The sequence below is a fragment of the Panulirus ornatus genome, chromosome 20, assembly GCF_036320965.1.
Source record: "Panulirus ornatus isolate Po-2019 chromosome 20, ASM3632096v1, whole genome shotgun sequence".
Classification (NCBI taxonomy): Eukaryota; Metazoa; Arthropoda; class Malacostraca; order Decapoda; family Palinuridae; genus Panulirus; species Panulirus ornatus.
In genome coordinates, this window is record NC_092243.1 from 71010456 (window position 1) to 71026969 (window position 16514).

A 16514-nucleotide genomic window follows, 5' to 3' on the forward strand; every position below is an offset into this window, starting at 1 on the left:
AGCACACATAGTTTAATGAGGGGAAATACTTTGAACCCAAGATACGATTTCTTATCTGAATTATGCTCGTCTTGTGGCCTTCGCCTATTGTGACCCACAGAGCAGTGAGTGGGTGTAGTTTACGTCTGTTAGTGTAGCCCAATTCGACTGTTAGCATCAAGAGGCCTTTAGAAGAGGACGAGTTAACTCGTCCCATACACGTCCCATACACGTCCCATACACGTTCCATACACGTTCCATACACGTTCCATACACGTCCCATACACGTACCTAACCTGTGACAAGTGGTCGCGTTCCGTGCCACAAGGGTATTACGACCCATCCCGGAAGAAAATGGGTTTTCGTCTCTAATTGGCGACTCGGTGTGTCGTCCATTACGTGTGAGGGGGCCGTAGGAACACTCTGCCGGCTTGTTTGTCTGTAATTATTTAATGATCGTTAATTAGAGGGGTGGGGGTGGGGGGTGGGGGTCCGGTCGCCTCAGCCGGGAGGGTGTAAGGTGGTGTGGGGGGTGTGTTGTGTGGGGGTGGGTTGTGTAGGGGGTGTGTTGTGGGGGATGGGTTGTGTACGTTTGTACGTTCGTACAGTGCCGTCCCTGGGGACACACACACACACACACACACACACACACACACACACACACACACACACACACATCACACACACGCTCCAAAAGTGCAACATGGACGTACATAACTCAGGTCAACACAGGGTGTGTGTGTGTGTGTGTGTGTGTGTGTGACGCGGTAGAATGAATAAACGAATGAACTAACTGAGTCTGACCAAGCGAAGACCCTCTCCGGCTCCCTTGTGTAGACCACCGTAGCAACGAGGAGGACGACCACCACCCCATCCCACCCTCCGACCACACACGCCAAATTGACAACCGCTTTGCCAATATTCGGCAGCGGTTAGCCCAGCTCGAACACCATCCAGCCTCTCCCTCTCTCCTTCTCTCCCTCCCTCCCTCCCTCCCTCCCTCCCTCCCTCCCTCCCTCCCTCCCTCCCATTCTCAGCACAGACCTACTGTAACAACACCCCAACACCCGCCCTCCACCCAGATCTCCCCCAGGACACTGTGGACGAGTCGTAGGTCAGCTAAACACATCTCATTCAGCGTCTTACACCCAAACGCTCCACCACGCTCCTACATCGTCCAGACAAAGTGTATCTAAGTTCTCCCATGCATTTGCTCCATCGTCAACAACCATTATCAGCGCTTCACTCAAGTAAGGTCAATGCCCCACAGCTTGGAAGACAGAAACGTGTCATTCCACTACCCAAATCCACCATCCTGGTGAGTCTTAATTGCTGACGACCTGTTGCCATCGCTCCGATCCTGAGGCTAATTTGTGAGAGTTTTGTGCTTGACTGGGTCGTTGCTGACATTACTGCTGATTCAGTGGACGCCACAGCAGTTTGGAAACACGAAGTCTTCCTCCTCGTCAGCCTCCATGACTTCGTTACCTGCAAGAGGAGCGCCGGACTTCGATGGCGCACGTCTTCATAAGACGTAAGTAAAGGTTTTTGATTTGATAGACCACGGTATAAAGAAAGCCTTCGACCCTGGACTACGGAGGAGTGTCTCGTCTCGTGGCTGGAGGACTTGCTATGTGGGTTGTGTGACGCCACACCGTCCGCTTTAACGGGAGCCACCTCGACTTTGCGACCTTCTATCACTCGGCGTTCCACAGGGGCGCAAGATGGGTGCCTGCTCTGTTTTCTTATCCTTATCAGCGACGCCGTCAAGGGCACAAACCACGGCTAGAGGCATGTAGACGAGTCCACCTTTAGGCATCATTTTCAGCAACATCATCTCTCCTGACTCCAATGCCTTTCAGCACATCATCAACCACCTCCAGGAGTGGACTACGGCCCACAGCGTCTCCATCAACCACACCAAATTGTGATGTTGTACATCAACCTGGGTACAGTCAGGATCCTGCCTCCTGACATCACACAAAGCCCTGACGTCCTCCGGGTAGTCAAAGACTTCAGACTTCTTAAGTGTCACTATAGACGACGGTTTTAAACTGGAAGAGTCGTCATGTTAACACTCTCATCATGAGGTCTTCCTCATACCATCTGTACCTTCTCCGTCGACTTGGATTACTAGGCGTCCCACCATTTTGAGATCATGAATGTCTATATAGTATCTTCATTCTACCTTAACTCACAGATGCCTTCCCAATCTCTGGCCCCTCCAACCTTGCCACTACTACACAGAGGGACCTGCTGGAAGTGAGTGCAGAGAAAAGAACACGCAGAATCATCCTGGGGGCCCCATCTTATACCACCTTACCAAGACGGCCTTCACCATCTCGCTGGAGCTGTCCATCCTCACCGACCAACACCACCTGCTCGCACGGCAGCTTGGGGCCATACATTGCTAAAACGCCTCCCAGTCACCGAGACCTCCTCCTCTTCCATGACGCCCCCACTCCCTCACACACACCCGCCCCGCTCGTCACCACAATCGACTCGCACCAATCAAAGCTCGTACTAATAGATATATGAACAGTCCTAAACCTACCATGAACATCATAAACCATCCATGAACAAGAACATAGCGAGTGAACAACCCCAGTTTTCTCTTTATGTGGTATGTCACCTACTGTATTACTGTAACTATCCACGACTAAATGTTCAACTAAGTACATAGTGTGAACCATACTATTTACTCTGTAAGAGTTCTTCCATATCTGCCAACTTGACCGCCACCCTCTCGTACGTGCTGGAGTGTGGACATGTCCAGCCCCACCTTGATGAGTTAATAGGGGACTATCCTGACCTCCCACTTCTGTAATACCTGTAATACCTCAGCTCTTCACACACACACACACACACACACAGTAGAGGGTCGTTCGCTCTCTGTCGTTCGTAAAGTTTTGTGATAAACCAGCTGTGAATTGGTTATTAATGACCCATTTAATAATCCACTATGGTCATCAGAGATGGTCCTCTCCCCCACCATTGTACCCCCACCCCCACCCCCTTCTCCAACACCACCACCACCATTACTGTACCCCCAACACAGACACCTCCACCATCACCATCACCACCGTAGACCCAACACAGACACCCTCTCCTCCATCAACACCACCACTGTAGACCCAACACAGACACCTCCACCATCACCATCACCACCGTAGCCCCAACACAGACACCTCCACCACCACCATCACCACCGTAGCCCCAACACAGTCAACCTCCACACTAGAGATGGTCACCAGGTTGGAGGTAGGGGAGTTGGTTTCGTGTCGTGATCTACGAAATGAAGCAGATTCGTGTCGTGATCTACGAAATGAAGCAGATTCGTGTCGTGATCTACGAAATGAAGCAGATTCGTGTCGTGATCAACGAAATGAAGCAGATTCGTGTCGTGATCTACGAAATGAAGCAGATTCGTTTCGTATAAAGTGAAATGAAGCAGATTCGTGTTCAGTGGAACGAAGCGGGAACCAAGGTGTGAGCTAGGAAATGAAACAGCTTCGAACTCCTAAGCAACAGAATGAAGCAGGACCGACCTGTGAACAAGGGCATAAAAGCAGGTCCGGACGATGTGAACACCGACACGAACATTGAAGCAAAAGGGGTCGAGCTGCTGCCAGCCCACGAAACGAAGCCGTTTCGAGTCGCTGATTCGAGCCGTCTTAACCTGGTGGACGAAGCAGCGCCGAGAGAGAGAGAGAGAGAGAGAGAGAGAGAGAGAGAGAGAGAGATAGAGAGAGAGGAGTGTGGTATCAGCGGTGGGAGCAGCTGGTGACAGCGGGTGATGTATACAGCTGGATCACAACCAGCTGTGTGACAGATGATTGTGGGGGAAGGGAGGAGGGGGATGGGTTGTGTTGGGGGAGGAAGAACGGAGGGTTGAGGAGGGGGGAGAGTTGAGGAGGGGGTGGAGGAGTAGTTAACATTGTGCCGTGCAAGTTGCAAACACGTCCCGGGACCTGTTGGTCGCCCGTGATGAAATGCCGTGACCTGTGTGTGTGTGTGTGTGTGTGTGTGTGTGTGTGTGTGTGTGTGTATGTGTGTGTGTGTGTCTGTGTGGGTGTGTGTGTCTGTGTGTGTGTGTGGGTGTGTGTGTGTGGTGTATGTGTGTGGGTGTGTATGTGTGTGTGTGTGTGTGTGTGTGTGTCTGTGTGTCTGTGTGTCTGTGTGTGTGTGTGTGTGTGTGTGTGTGTGTCTGTGTGTATGTGTGTATGTGGGTGTGTGTGTGTCTGTGTGTATATGTGTGTGTGTGTGTGTCTGTGTCTGTGTGTATGTGTGTATGTGGGTGTGTGTGTGTCTGTGTGTGTGTGTGTGTGTGTGTGTGTGTGTGGGTGTATGTGTGTGGGTGTGTGTATGTGTGTGTGTCTGTGTGTGTGTCTGTGTCTGTGTGTGTGTGTCTGTGTCTGTGTGTGTGTGTCTGTGTGTGTGTCTGTGTGTGTATGTGTGTGTGTGTGTGTGTCTGTGTCTGTGTGTGTGTCTGTGTGTCTGTGTGTGTGTGTGTGTGTGTGTGGGTGTGTGTGTGTGTGTCAGCCGTCAGCCGCTGGTAGTGCTGCTGCTCCTTGTTCTTCGCTCCCCGGGGTGTTGTGTCAGCGAGGCTTTGACCCACCCCGGCCGTAAAGCAAGGCGGTGTCAGCCGTCAGCTCCGGCAGTGTCAGACGTCAGCTCCTCATTGCAAAGGAAATGAGGAGAATCAGATTTGGACATTTTGAATTAGAATTATCTTTGACGTCCCCCAGAACTGAACATGACTGCTGACGTCCCTCAGAGCTGAACATGACAGTGCTGACGTCCCCCAGAGCTGAACATGACACTGCTGACGTCCCCCAGAGCTGAACAGGACACTGATGACGTCCCCCAGAACTGAACAGGACACTGATGACGTCCCCCAGAACTGAACAGGACACTGATGACGTCCCCCAAAACAACATGACACTGCTGACGTCCCTCAGAGCTGAACATGACAGTGCTGACGTCCCCCAGAACTGAACCGGACACTGCTGACGTCCCCCAGAGCTGAACATGACACTGCTGACGTCCCCCAGAACTGAACATGACTGCTGACGTCCCTCAGAGCTGAACATGACAGTGCTGACGTCCCCCAGAACTGAACAGGACACTGCTGACGTCCCCCAGAACTGAACAGGACACTGCTGACGTCCCCCAGAACTGAACAGGACACTGCTGACGTCCCCCAGAACTGAACAGGACACTGCTGACGTCCCCCAGAACTGAACAGGACACTGCTGACGTCCCCCAGAACTGAACATGACACTGCTGACGTCCCCCAAAACAACATGACACTGCTGATGTCCCCTAGAGCAGAACAAGACAATGCTGACGTCCCTCAGAACTGAACAGGACACTGCTGACGTCCCCCAGAACTGCACAATGCACTACTGACGTCCCCCAGAGCTGAACATGACACTGCTGACGTCCTCAGTAGTGAACATGACACTGCTGATGTCCCTCAGAGCTGAACATGACACTGCTGACGTCCCCCAGAACTGAACATGACAGTGCTGACGTCATGACACTGCTGACGTCCTCAGTAGTGAACATGACACTGCTGATGTCCCCCAGAACTGAACAAGACACTGCTGACGTCCCCCAGAGCAGAACAAGACACTGCTGACGTCCCCCAGAACTGCACAATACACTGCTGACGTCCCCCATAACTGCACAATACACTGCTGACGTCCCCTAGAACTGAACAGGACACTGCTGATGTCCCCCAGAACTGAACAAGACAATGCTGATGTCCCCCAGAACTGAACATGACACTGCTGACGTCCTCAGTAGTGAACATGACACTGCTGACGTCCCCCAGCACTGAACATGAGAGTCGTAGCGTCAAGGACCGGGGGTCCTGGCTGGCCTGTGTTGAACAAGCGGGAGAACATTACAGTCAGAGTTCATGGTTGTAATTCCTGTGTTGTTGTTGTTGTTGTTGTGAGTACCGTAATAACCTTTTGAGTTGCTGTCAGCGCCTGATGGTTCTTAACACTGTGTTGCGCCCGGGTAACTCAGTCATTGTTGCTTGGGAGTGTGTGTGTGTGTTGGAGGTGTCACTCTAGTGTTGGAGGTGTCACTCTAGTGTTGGAGGTGTCACTTTATGTTGAGGTGTCTCTCTAGTTGTTGGAGGTGTCACTTTAGTTGTTAGAGGTGTCACTCTAGTGTTGGAGGTGTCACTCTAGTGTTGGAGGTGTCACTCTAGTGTTGGAGGTGTCAATCTTAGTGTTGGAGGTGTCACTTTAGTGTTGAGGTGTCACTCTAGTTGTTGGAGGTTTCACTCTAGTTTTGGAAGTTTCACTCTAGTTGTTGGAGGTGTCACTCTAGTTGTTGGAGGTGTCACTCTAGTTGTTGGAGGTGTCACTCTAGTTGTTGGAGGTGTCTCTCTAGCTGTTGGAGGTGTCTCTCTAGTTATTGGAGGTGTCACTCTAGTTGTTGGAGGTTTCATTCTAGTTGTTGGTGTCGCTCTAGTTGTTGGAGGTGTCACTCTAGTTGTTGGAGGTGTCATTCTAGTGTTGGAGGTGTCGCTCTAGTTGTTGGTGTCACTCTAGTTGTTGGAGGTTTCACTCTAGTTGTTAGAGGTGTCACTCTAGTTGTTGGAGGTGTCACTCTAGTTGTTGGTGTCACTTTAGTTGTTGGAGGTGTCACTCTAGTGTTGGAGGTGTCGCTCTAGTTGTTGGAGGTGTCACTCTAGTTGTTGGTGTCACTCTAGTGTTGGAGGTGTCGCTCTAGTTGTTGGAGGTGTCACTCTAGTTGTTGGAGGTGTCACTCTAGTTGTTGAAGGTGTCACTCTAGTTGTTGGAGGTGTCACTCTAGTTGTTGGAGGTGTCACTCTAGTGTTGGAGGTGTCTCTCTAGTTGTTGGAGGTGTCACTCTAGTGTTGGAGGTGTCACTCTAGTTGTTGGAGGTGTCACTCTAGTTGTTGGAGGTGTCACTTTAGTTGTTAGAGGTGTCACTCTAGTGTTGGAGGTGTCACTCTAGTTGTTGGAGTTGTCACTCTAGTTGTTGGAGGTGTCACTCTAGTGTTGAGGTGTCACTCTAGTTGTTGGAGGTTTCACTCTAGTTTTGGAGGTTTCACTCTAGTTGTTGGAGGTGTCACTCTAGTTGTTGGAGGTGTCACTCTAGTGTTGGAGGTGTCACTCTAGTTGTTGGAGGTGTCACTCTAGTGTTGGAGGTGTCACTCTAGCTGTTAGAGGTGTCACTCTAGTGTTGGAGGTGTCACTCTAGTGTTGGAGGTGTCACTCTAGTGTTGGAGGTGTCAATCTTAGTGTTGGAGGTGTCACTTTAGTGTTGAGGTGTCACTCTAGTTGTTGGAGGTTTCACTCTAGTTTTGGAGGTTTCACTCTAGTTGTTGGAGGTGTCACTCTAGTGTTGGAGGTGTCACTCTAGTGTTGGAGGTGTCACTCTAGTGTTGGAGGTGTCAATCTTAGTGTTGGAGGTGTCACTTTAGTGTTGAGGTGTCACTCTAGTTGTTGGAGGTTTCACTCTAGTTTTGGAGGTTTCACTCTAGTTGTTGGAGGTGTCACTCTAGTTGTTGGAGGTGTCACTCTAGTTGTTGGATTTTTCACTCTAGTTGTTGGAGGTGTCACTCTAGTGTTTGAGGTGTCACTCTAGTTGTTGGAGGTGTCACTCTAGTTGTTGGAGGTGTCACTCTAGTGTTGGAGGTGTCACTCTAGTTGTTGGACTCTAGTGTTTGAGGTGTCACTCTAGTTGTTGGAGGTGTCACTCTAGTTGTTGGAGGTGTCACTCTAGTGTTGGAGGTGTCACTCTAGTTGTTGGAGGTGTCACTCTAGTTGTTGGAGGTGTCACTCTAGTTGTTGGAGGTGTCACTCTAGTGTTGGAGGTGTCACTCTAGTTGTTGGAGGTGTCACTCTAGTTGTTGGAGGTGTCACTCTAGTTGTTGGAGGTGTCACTCTAGTGTTTGAGGTGTCACTCTAGTTGTTGGAGGTGTCACTCTAGTTGTTGGAGGTGTCACTCTAGTGTTGGAGGTGTCACTCTAGTTGTTGGACTCTAGTGTTTGAGGTGTCACTCTAGTTGTTGGAGGTGTCACTCTAGTTGTTGGAGGTGTCACTCTAGTGTTGGAGGTGTCACTCTAGTTGTTGGAGGTGTCACTCTAGTTGTTGGAGGTGTCACTCTAGTTGTTGGAGGTGTCACTCTAGTGTTGGAGGTGTCACTCTAGTTGTTGGAGGTGTCACTCTAGTTGTTGGAGGTGTCACTCTAGTTGTTGGAGGTGTCACTCTAGTGTTGGAGGTGTCACTCTAGTTGTTGGAGGTGTCACTCTAGTGTTGGAGGTGTCACTTTAGTTGTTAGAGGTGTCACTCTAGTGTTGGAGGTGTCTTTCTAGTTGTTGGAGGTTTCACTCTAGTTGTTGGAGGTGTCACTCTACTTGTTGGAGGTGTCACTCTAGTGTTGGAGGTGTCACTTTAGTTGTTAGAGGTGTCACTCTAGTGTTGGAGGTGTCACTCTAGTTGTTGGAGGTGTCACTCTAGTGTTGGAGGTGTCTTTCTAGTTGTTAGAGGTGTCACTCTAGTTGTTGGAGGTGTCACTCTAGTGTTGGAGGTGTCACTCTAGTTGTTTGAGGTGTCACTCTTGTGTTGGAGGTGTCTTTCTAGTTGTTGGAGGTGTCTCTCTAGTGTTGGAGGTGTCTCTCTAGTTGTTGGAGGTGTCACTCTAGTGTTGGAGGTGTCTCTCTAGTTGTTGGAGGTGTCACTCTAGTGTTGGAGGTGTCACTCTAGCTGTTAGAGGTGTCACTCTAGTGTTGGAGGTGTCACTCTAGTGTTGGAGGTGTCAATCTTAGTGTTGGAGGTGTCACTTTAGTGTTGAGGTGTCACTCTAGTTGTTGGAGGTTTCACTCTAGTTTTGGAGGTTTCACTCTAGTTGTTGGAGGTGTCACTCTAGTGTTGGAGGTGTCACTCTAGTGTTGGAGGTGTCACTCTAGTGTTGGAGGTGTCAATCTTAGTGTTGGAGGTGTCACTTTAGTGTTGAGGTGTCACTCTAGTTGTTGGAGGTTTCACTCTAGTTTTGGAGGTTTCACTCTAGTTGTTGGAGGTGTCACTCTAGTTGTTGGAGGTGTCACTCTAGTTGTTGGATTTTTCACTCTAGTTGTTGGAGGTGTCACTCTAGTTGTTGGAGGTGTCACTCTAGTGTTGGAGGTGTCACTCTAGTGTTGGAGGTGTCACTCTAGTGTTTATTTAGTATTCATTTGGTATTCATCTCGTATTGATTTAGCATTAATTTTAATTTATTCATTTTGCATCAATCTTCATTTATTCATTGTTACGCACCTTTATATTAATTCGTAAATGCATCTTTTTTAACTCATTTTATACCAGCCATTCACATTGTCTTCAAGTTAGATATTTTATATACATAAGAAATGATTATATATATATATATATATATATATATATATATATATATATATATATATATATATATATATATATATATATATATATATATATATATAATTTTTTTTTTTTTTTTTTTTTTTTTTTTTTTTTTTTATACTTTGTCGCTGTCTCCCGCGTCTGCGAGGTAGCCCAAGGAAACAGACGAAAGAAATGGCCCAACCCCCCCCCCCCCCCATACACATGTACATACACTCGTCCACACACGCAAATATACATACCTACACAGCTTTCCATGGTTTACCCCAGACGCTTCACATGCCTTGCTTCAATCCACTGACAGCACGTCAACCCCTGTATACCACATGACTCCAATTCACTCTATTTCTTGCCCTCCTTTCACCCTCCTGCATGTTCAGGCCCCGATCACACAAAATCTTTTTCACTCCATCTTTCCACCTCCAATTTGGTCTCCCTCTTCTCCTCGTTCCCTCCACCTCCGACACATATATCCTCTTGGTCAATCTCTCCTCACTCATTCTCTCCATGTGCCCAAACCATTTCAAAACACCCTCTTCTGCTCTCTCAACCACGCTCTTTTTATTTCCACACATCTCTCTCACCCTTACGTTACTTACTCGATCAAACCACCTCACACCACACATTGTCCTCAAACATCTCATTTCCAGCACATCCATCCTCCTGCGCACATCTCTATCCATAGCCCACGCCTCGCAACCATACAACATTGTTGGAACCACTATTCCCTCAAACATACCCATTTTTGCTTTCCGAGATAATGTTCTCGACTTCCACACATTTTTCAAGGCTCCCAAAATTTTCGCCCCCTCCCCCACCCTATGATCCACTTCCGCTTCCATGGTTCCATCCGCTGCCAGATCCACTCCCAGCTATCTAAAACACTTCACTTCCTCCAGTTTTTCTCCATTCAAACTCACCTCCCAATTGACTTGACCCTCACCCCTACTGTACCTAATAACCTTGCTCTTATTCACATTTACTCTCAACTTTCTTCTTCCACACACTTTACCAAACTCAGTCACCAGCTTCTGCAGTTTCTCACATGAATCAGCCACCAGCGCTGTATCATCAGCGAACAACAACTGACTCACTTCCCAAGCTCTCTCATCCCCAACAGACTTCATACTTGCCCCTCTTTCCAGGACTCTTGCATTTACCTCCCTTACAACCCCATCCATAAACAAATTAAACAACCATGGAGACATCACACATCCCTGCCGCAAACCTACATTCACTGAGAACCAATCACTTTCCTCTCTTCCTACACGTACACATGCCTTACATCCTCGATAAAAACTTTTCACTGCTTCTAACAACTTTCCTCCCACACCATATATTCTTAATACCTTCCACAGAGCATCTCTATATATATACATGTTTACCAAATGGCGTCCTAGCTTCGTCTCTTCGATGTATATCAACTGACTGTTATATTTCTCTCTTGTGTCTCCCCTGATGTGATTATTACACGAAAGTGCACTTGGGAACTTTTCCTGTTTCATTTTCCCCGTGGACTCATAGGAATATATATATATATATATATATATATATATATATATATATATATATATATATATATATATATATATATATATATATATATTGTACTAATCTTAATAGAATTATATTTATTCTATTTGAATTATCTAGTCTTGCTGTGCCCTGCCAACAGTACTGTTACATTTGATGCACATGTATAATGTACTACCCTCACCCCTTTACCTGTACAAAAAGGCCTGCAGTACTGTACTGTACTCCCTCTGGTTCTGTGTGTGTGTGTGTGTGTGTGTGTGTGTGTGTGTGTGTGTGTGTGTGTGTGTGTGAGAGAGAGAGAGAGAGAGAGAGAGAGAGAGAGAGAGAGAGAGAGGCAGCTTCATCTGCATGTTAATGTTGTTTTATCATATCTTTTTGTTATTTAAGACATTTATTTTTTTATTAATTATTATCTATCGTTATCAGTTGTAATGATCGTTATTATCTGTTGTTATCACTTGTATATACCTGCTGTTGGATGAGTGTTATCTCTCTCTCTTTTCTCACACAGGACGGAAGCACTCTCCCCAGGTCAGAAGGTAAGTACGATCTTCTGTATGATGTACTACTTCCTGTATGATGTACTACCTCCTGTATGGTGTACTACCTCCTGTATGGTGTACTACTTCCTGTATGGTGTGCTACTTACTGTATGGTGTACTACTTCCTGTATGATGTACTACCTCCTGTATGGTGTACTACCTCCTGTATGATGTACTACTTCCTGTATGATGTACTACCTCCTGTATGATGTACTACCTCCTGTATGGTGTAGTACCTCCTGTATGGTGTGCTACTTCCTGTATGGTGTACTACTTCCTGTATGATGTACTACCTCCTGTATGGTGTAGTACCTCCTGTATGGTGTGCTACTTCCTGTATGGTGTACTACTTCCTGTATGATGTACTACCTCCTGTATGGTGTACTACCTCCTGTATGGTGTACTACTCCCTGTATGGTGTACTACTTCCTGTATGATGTAGTACCTCCTGTATGGTGTACTACCTCCTGTATGGTGTACTACTCCCTGTATGGTGTACTACTTCCTGTATGATGTAGTACCTCCTGTATGGTGTACTACCTCCTGTATGGTGTACTACTCCCTGTATGGTGTACTACTTCCTGTATGATGTAGTACCTCCTGTATGGTGTACTGCCTCCTGTATGGTGTGTCGTGTACTATATCTCGTAATTTCCCATCTGAAGTATTCCGTGTACTACACCCTGTGTACCTGCCAGCCTTTTTGCTGTACACCACACCACCCCCGGTGTACTCCACCCTCTGTACACCGAACCCTGGCCCTTGGGGCTTTGGAATCAAGAGAGTGTACCCTCCCCCTTCCCTCTTACCTGCCCACCCCCCCTCAAACCTAGGCCTACCCACCTGGCCTACAGAAATATTGATGTCTGAGCCTCAGGTATGGATACGTGGCTATCCTCTCCTTCACTCACTGTATATAAAACTTCTTTACATATTATTCATTTTTTTATAGACACATATTTACTATACTTAATCGCCGTCTCCCGCGTTAGCGAGGTAGCGCAAGGGAACAGACGATGAATGGCCCAACCCATCCACATGCACATGTATATACATAAATGCCCACACACGCACATATACATTGGACAATTGCATGTTTACCAAATGGCGTCCTAGCTTCGTCTCTTCGATGTATATCAACTGACTGTTATATTTCTCTCTTGTGTCTCCCATGATGATGTGATTATTACACGAAAGTGCACTTGGGAACTTTTCGTGTTTCATTTTCCCCGTGGACTCATAGGAATATATATATATATATATATATATATATATATATATATATATATATATATATATATATATATATATATATATATATATGTATATATATATATATATATATATATATATATATATATATATATATATATATATATATATATATATATATATATGTGTGTGTGTGTGTGTGTGTGTGTGTATGATGACCGAATTACACATAAGAAGTATCCGCTAGTGAAATGGAATTTGTTTGTTTGTTTGTTTTTCTTAGATTTCTTATTGAATACGATGTGATGTAGAAAACGTAACTTGAGGGTATAGAAAACATCACTAGAGTATGATGTAGAAAACGTAACTTGAGGGTATGGAAAACGTCATAAGAGTATGTTATAGAAAACGTAACGCAAGTAGAGGAGAGACCACATGATCACGAGTATTATCTGGCGTAATGACCCTTATCGGTCGTTAGCCCGTAATACCCAACAGACTAATTAGTGGAACGTAGAAAACGTAATATGAGGTACCTCCTCTGCTGTACCGTCGTATTACAAGGTACCTCCTCTGGCTGTACCGTCGTATTATGGGGCACCTCCTCTGCTGTACCGTCGTATTATGAGGTACCTCCTCTGCGTGTACCGTCGTATTATGAGGCACCTCCTCTGCTGTACCGTCGTATTATGAGGTACCTCCTCTGCGTGTACCGTCGTATTATGAGGTACCTCCTCTGCTGTACCGTCGTATTATGAGGTACCTCCTCTGCTGTACCGTCGTATTATGAGGTACCTCCTCTGCTGTACCGTCGTATTATGAGGTACCTCCTCTGCTGTACCGTCGTATTATGAGGCACCTCCTCTGCTGTACCGTCGTATTATGAGGCACCTCCTCTGCTGTACCGTCGTATTATGAGGCACCTCCTCTGCTGTACCGTCGTATTATGAGGTACCTCCTCTGCGTGTACCGTCGTATTATGAGGCACCTCTGGGTGTACCGTCGTATTATGAGGCACCTCCTCTGCGTGTACCGTCGTATTATGAGGCACCTCCTCTGCTGTACCGTCGTATTATGAGGCACCTCCTCTGCTGTACCGTCGTATTATGAGGCACCTCTGGGTGTACCGTCGTATTATGAGGCACCTCCTCTGCGTGTACCGTCGTATTATGAGGCACCTCCTCTGCGTGTACCGTCGTATTATGAGGTACCTCCTCTGCGTGTACCGTCGTATTATGAGGCACCTCCTCTGCGTGTACCGTCGTATTATGAGGTACCTCCTCTGCGTGTACCGTCGTATTATGAGGTACCTCCTCTGCTGTACCGTCGTATCATGAGGCATCTCCTCTGGGTGTACCGTCGTATTATGAGGTACCTCCTCTGGGTGTACCGTCGCCTCACATTCAAAAAAAAAAAATTTGGTGTGTTCGACGTAACGCCATATTTAAAAAATAATAATAATAATCGTAGAAAATTTTTAAATTCAATTTTAATTTTTTTTACCTACGAATTATTGTATGATAATGGTGTGTGTGTGTATATATATATATTTTCGTATACGCATATACGCTATATTTTCGTATACTTTACGCAACTCGTATGCGATCGTAATGGATACGGGTGCACAAAAAAAACACATACAGAGGATGTACGCGCGAATGTATTTGCTCGTGTGTGTTTGTTTCCCTTAGTTCAGCAAACGCGGGAGACAGCGACAAAGTATAAAAAAAAAAAAAAAAAAAAAAAAAAAAAAAAAATATATATATATTATTTTTTTTTATTATACTTTGTCGCTGTCTATATATATATATATATATATGTGTGTGTGTGTGTGTGTGTGTGTGTGTGTGTGTATTTCATTTTTTTATTATTATACTCCGTCGCTGTCTCCCGCGTCAGCGAGGTAGCGCAAGCAAACAGACGAAAGAATGGCCCAACCCTCCCACATACACATGTATATATACATACACGTCCACACACGCACATATACATACCTATACATACACATCCACACACGCACATATACATACCTATACATCTCAACATGGATAACTTAGGTTGTCACTATACCTAATTGATAAAGTACTTAAAGTAATTACTTTTTTTTAAGTATTTTTCCAGACCGTGTGAGTAAAGTTACTTAGATTCTGAGTAAAAGAACATATTAGAGAATCTTAGGAGAATATATACGAAAATAGTCCCCCCCCACCACTGTGTATTTACCAGGGGGGGGGTTGTTTCGTCCTGCTTACGATCAAGAATTCCCAGTGGTACATATGCAGTGTTGTTGATAATGAGTGTATACAGTGGGAGGTTTTTTTTTAATGGTGCGTTATCTGTATCTTTCATTCCAGTGTTTGTTGAAGAGTCGTCTGCTTTCGCAGTGGTGGACTGAATGTTGAATGGTGGAGTCCATTGTTTAACTAGTGGTAGGTGAAGAATCACTAGTGGTCAGGGTCCATTGTTTTAACTAGTGGTAGTTGGTGTGTCAGTAGTGGTTAGGTGAATGTCGAACTAGGAGGGTCCGTTGTTTTAACTAGTGGTAGTTACTGTGTCACTAGTGGTTAAGTGAATGTCGAACTAGGAGGGTCCGTTGTTTTAACTAGTGGTAGTTGGTGTGTCACTAGTGGTTAGGTGAATGTTGAACTAGGAGGGTCCGTTGTTTTAACTAGTGGTAGTTACTGTGTCACTAGTGGTTAGGTGAATGTCGAACTAGGAGGGTCCGTTGTTTTTAACTAGTGGTAGTAATTGTGTCACTAGTGGTTAAGTGAATGTCGAACTAGGAGGGTCCGTTGTTTTAACTAGTGGTAGTTACTGTGTCACTAGTGGTTAGGTGAATGTCGAACTAGGAGGGTCCGTTGTTTTAACTAGTGGTAGTTACTGTGTCACTAGTGGTTAGGTGAATGTCGAACTAGGAGGGTCCGTTGTTTTTAACTGGTGGAGTCCATTGTTTAACTAGTGGTAGGTGAAGAATCACTAGTGGTCAGGGTCCGTTGTTTTAACTAGTGGTAGTTGATGTGTCACTAGTGGTTAGGTGAATGTTGAACTAGGAGGGTCCGTTGTTTTAACTAGTGGTAGTTACTGTGTCACTAGTGGTTAGGTGAATGTCGAACTAGGAGGGTCCGTTGTTTTTAACTGGTGGAGTCCATTGTTTAACTAGTGGTAGGTGAAGAATCACTAGTGGTCAGGGTCCATTGTTTTAACTAGTGGTAGTTACTGTGTCACTAGTGGTTAGGTGAATGTTGAACTAGGAGGGTCCGTTGTTTTTAACTGGTGGAGTCCATTGTTTAACTAGTGGTAGGTGAAGAATCACTAGTGGTCAGGGTCCGTTGTTTTAACTAGTGGTAGTTGATATGTCACTAGTGGTTAGGTGAATGTTGAACTAGGAGGGTCCGTTGTTTTAACTAGTGGTAGTTACTGTGTCACTAGTGGTTAGGTGAATGTTGAACTAGGAGGGTCCGTTGTTTTAACTAGTGGTAGTTACTGTGTCACTAGTGGTTAAGTGAATGTCCAACTAGGAGGGTCCGTTGTTTTAACTAGTGGTAGTTATCGTGTCACTAGTGGTTAGGTGAATGTCTAACTAGGAGGGTCCGTTGTTTTTAACTGGTGGAGTCCATTGTTTAACTAGTGGTAGGTGAAGAATCACTAGTGGTCAGGGTCCTTTGTTTTAACTAGTGGTAGTTGGTGTGTCACTAGTGGTTAGGTGAATGTCGAACTAGGAGGGTCCGTTGTTTTAACTAGTGGTAGTTGGTGTGTCACTAGTGGTTAGGTGAATGTCGAACTAGGAGGGTCCGTTGTTTTAACTAGTGGTAGTTACTGTGTCACTAGTGGTTAG

At 46.0% G+C, this 16514-nt stretch overlaps 1 long non-coding RNA gene across 2 annotated transcripts in view; it reads left to right on the top strand.

Annotated features, from left to right (window-relative positions):
* LOC139756114 (uncharacterized) overlaps positions 1-16514 on the top strand; it is a 562112-nt gene that overhangs the window by 394245 nt on the left and 151353 nt on the right. For both annotated transcript variants that reach the window (XR_011714263.1, XR_011714262.1), the window contains exon 3: positions 11437-11464. This is a non-coding gene — a long non-coding RNA (uncharacterized lncRNA). The remainder of the gene's footprint in view (positions 1-11436; positions 11465-16514) is intronic.